Source organism: Cucumis melo, chromosome 8 (genome assembly GCF_025177605.1).
Source record: "Cucumis melo cultivar AY chromosome 8, USDA_Cmelo_AY_1.0, whole genome shotgun sequence".
Taxonomy (NCBI): Eukaryota; Viridiplantae; Streptophyta; class Magnoliopsida; order Cucurbitales; family Cucurbitaceae; genus Cucumis; species Cucumis melo.
This window is the reverse complement of record NC_066864.1, coordinates 22,164,491-22,168,450: the sequence shown is the minus strand read 5'-3', so window position 1 is coordinate 22,168,450 and position 3,960 is coordinate 22,164,491. Positions and strand designations below refer to the sequence as shown.

General features: G+C 35.7%; 1 long non-coding RNA gene across 1 annotated transcript; it reads right to left on the bottom strand.

The window, feature by feature from the left end:
• Positions 1-3,553: 3,553 nt before the first annotated feature.
• Positions 3,554-3,960, bottom strand: LOC127150732 (uncharacterized). The gene is made up of 2 exons (XR_007823265.1): positions 3,871-3,960; positions 3,554-3,780 (listed from the first exon to the last, which is right to left on the bottom strand). It is a non-coding gene; the product is annotated as an uncharacterized LOC127150732 (long non-coding RNA).

Genomic DNA, 3,960 nt, shown 5'->3' with positions numbered 1-3,960 from the left:
TTCATTTTGAGGTTCCATAGGGTGACGAAGGGGACCACAAGGTGTCCGAAGGCTTAGTAGATCATACATTAGAAAGTAAAGATGTGGATAATGCTAAGACCGAAGATGTTGACACAGGCGGTACCCCTAATTGGTTGAGGATGCCAAAAGAGGATGAACACATTGAAGTTAAAAAGAAGGTTTGGTTCCATGTTCTTGCTAATATTGATGTTTAATTTCTATCATTATCCACACTAATGCATTATGAGCTTCCATAGGGCGACGAAGATGTGTTGAAGAAGAAGGTTGATATTGGTTTAGAGGAGCCAATAGATGTCGTTGACGATGAGGACGTCACAGAGATAGAACCATTTCTCACTCAACGACCACACATTCGGCCCGCCCGTAGGAAGCGTGCAAGTGTTTACCTATCAACCCCATTCACAACTCTACCTAAACGGTCTCTGACATCAACCACCAGCACCTCTGAGTATGAACCAATTGTTTATGATCCTATGCACAAAATACTTGACGTCCATTTAGATAGACTTCGAGCTTGGATTACAGACAAGCGTACAGACGATGAGCTGCGTGAAACCTTTCATAGGAAAAAATCGAAGGCTTTTTTCAGAGACTTGTTTATGTGTCGCCGGTGGTTGTCAGATGAGGTATGGGATTATCTTATCATTTATGCAATTATAATTTTATCATTGTTATGGTTCTATACATTTACTGCTTACTTTTTTTTCTATTAGCATTTGGATGCACTTTTTCTTTTCATTCGCTTGAAGATTAAGGCAGTCGGGATACCTTTTTCTCAGAACTTCACAACTGCAGACACAATCTTTATGGTTTGGAATCGTCGCGTTACTTTATGTATGTATTTGCGTTTGATATTTGTCTTTCGGTCTGATATTTGCGTTTGTATGTTTTTCTTTGCAGCGCATTTTAGTTTCGAAGTGGCCCCTATACAAAGAATGTATTAAAGAGAATCGCCCGTTTGACTGGGACGAAGAGTATAGGTTGGTTGACTATGTTGTCGGGTCAAAAGAGGACTTCCAAGATCCTTGGGCAAGTGTTGATTACGTTTACTCTCCATTCAATGTCCATGGCAACCATTGGGTTCTATTATGCTTGGATTTGGTAAGTTGTCAAGTGAAGGTATGGGATTCGCTTCCGTCACTTACAACTGCCGAAGAGATGACAAACATATTACTGCCCATTCGACAGTTGGTGCCAAAGTTGTTAGATAGTACTGGCTTCTTTGATAGGAGAGGTAGATCATCGACATACAAGGAACCTTGGCCAGTTGTCATTGTTGACTCAATTCCACTTCAACGAAATAATAGTGATTGTGGCGTATTCACAATTAAGTATTTTGAGTACATAGCTACTGGTGTTGGTTTAGATACATTATGTCAAGAAAATATGTCATACTTTAGAAAACAATTAGCATTTCAATTATGGACCAACACTCCTATGTATTGAAATATTAACATAAATCACAAGTAGCAATTGGCTGTTCAATTATTGTGTATGTTGCATTTCAATTAGTATCAATTGACATTTCAATTAGTAGTATCGATTATTCTCTATGTTGCAAAACTACTTGTAGCTAAACGATCGCTTAACTTTTTTATGATTTTAAGAAGATCGTTTAGACTTTACCAAACGATCGTTTAGACTTTACTAAACGATCGCTTAATATTTTGACGTTTATTAAGAAAATCGTTTAGACATCGTTTATTAAGAAGATCGTTTATACTTTACCAAACGATCGTTTAGACTTTACTAAACGATCGCTTAATATTTTGACGTTTATTAAGAAGATCGTTTAGACATCGTTTATTAAGAAGATCGTTTATACATATGTGCGTGATGAGTATTTCTCTACACGAATATTTTGTGATATGTATCTAAACGAATACAAATATTAACTCAAATATTCTTTCTCAATTTTGGCCGTGTTTAATTGAAAATATCACAAAGTATTTATTTTATAACAAAGTTTAAAATTATAATATGTTATTCTCTCTATAAAAATTACATAAAAAAATTATATAAACGAATACAAATATTAACTGAAAAGTACAAGAACGAAATATATATTTTTTTATTTAGCAAAAGTATTTATTGGCCCAAAGTTCCAGCACATATTGTTGTCTAAACAGTTTCATGTTTGGCACAGTTAGACAACCAAGGTCACTAGCAGTGACAAGGCATTCAACAAATTTAGCACAGAAAATTCCACAATCCAATGAACGCCCTTTCTGTAATGTGGCCTTCGATCTGCGTATTGGCCAAGGGCCATATGTGAAATGATCTGAATGGAGGTTGACTCCAATTGCAATCGCGAGTGAGGGGATGCATCGTGCAGGCATTTGAAGAGCTTCATCAACAAGTTTCTGCTCAACATAATTTGGCATTGAGTCGGACACGTAGATCCTGCATTTTCTCATATCAGCTGCAATAACCAACCAGTGTTCTTTTATGTTGATGCAGTTAATCACGTAGTTGACATCTCCCCACCCTGGTATGTGGTTGTAATCACCAACAGCAGTGTTGAAATAGTATTCCACATCTTTTCCTGTCCATATAGTTAGGTGTGCTGTTGGGTCTGTCCATTCAGCTTTCGTATTATCTGGTGTCACCAGATGAGTATCGAAAATATGGTTCCAAACAATGCAGTCTGGTTTATTGATTCCAAGCTTCAAGAACAAGTCAAAAAATTTAGTCAGAATATAATGATGCAGTTTAACTTCTATACAAAAAAAAATTAAAAAATAACAACTTACTAGAAACGAGGAATGTAATATTCTAAAAGAACGCTTGCAATGGTGCTTGAGATGCAACATTTTATTCTGCAAGTGGGATAATAGCAAATTCAATGTCTACAAAGAAAAAATAAACGATTGTTTAGTGAATGAAAGGAGAGTATAAGCGATCGCTTAAGAAATGTACATGTGATCGTTTTACTTAGTAAGCGATCGTGTAATATTAACTTAACGATCGTTTAGTTAATAGAAGTGATCGTTTAGTTAATAGAAGCGATCGTTTAGTTAATATAAGCGATCGTTTGGGAAGAGTACTTACGTCTCCATGTACCCATGTGTTTTCTTCAAGCTGTCTGAAAAAGTCTTTCTTTCTGGTTGTGGAGACTACTTTCCTTTGTTCATGGGTTGTTTTTCTTGATCTTTTCCATTGTAAGTATTCCTTCCATAATTTTGGATCCACTTTCCACATCGGATTATATGTATCTACTTCTCTGATTTCCACATCTGAGACAGGTGTTGTAGATTCTGATATGATCTGAGCAGATGTTGTGGGTGGATTACCTTGTTCATCTTCATCTTGCACCTCTTTATTTGCTATTTTACATAGCTTTCTTCTCTTTATTGGTTTTTCTTGTTCATCTTTATCAGGCACAGTTACTGGTTCTTTTTCAACCAAAGTAACTGCTTCATCATTTTTTTTTAATCTCAACCTGTTTTTTTGTTGTTTCCTGCAATGTAATCGTATTAAACAAGTAACAAACTATTCATTCAAACGACTACAAATTTGTTGTGTATACATACCAGTTGAGATTCTTCATTTACAATTTGTACAGTTTGATCCAATGGAGCCAATTCACAAAGTGCAAGAGGTTGGCTCACAAATGGAAGGGTAGTAATCATTTGTGGCAGGTCTGTTTCTTTCTGAATTTGATGACTTAGACTATCCGATATATCTCTTATAGTCATTAGCAAGTCTGCATCCCTACCGTCTATGCTTATATCACTACCACATTCCTCTTGATGTTCCCTAAACAAAATGAGAAAAAACATGAGAATAAGAAAAAAAATACAATTGTTAGGTATTTATAAACTAGTAAACAATGAATGAAATGTTAACCTTTGGGTTTCCTCTTGATGTTCAGTATGTTGTTCTTCAGTAGGTTGTTGTTCAGTATGTTGTTCTTGAACAACATACTCATTGTCATTC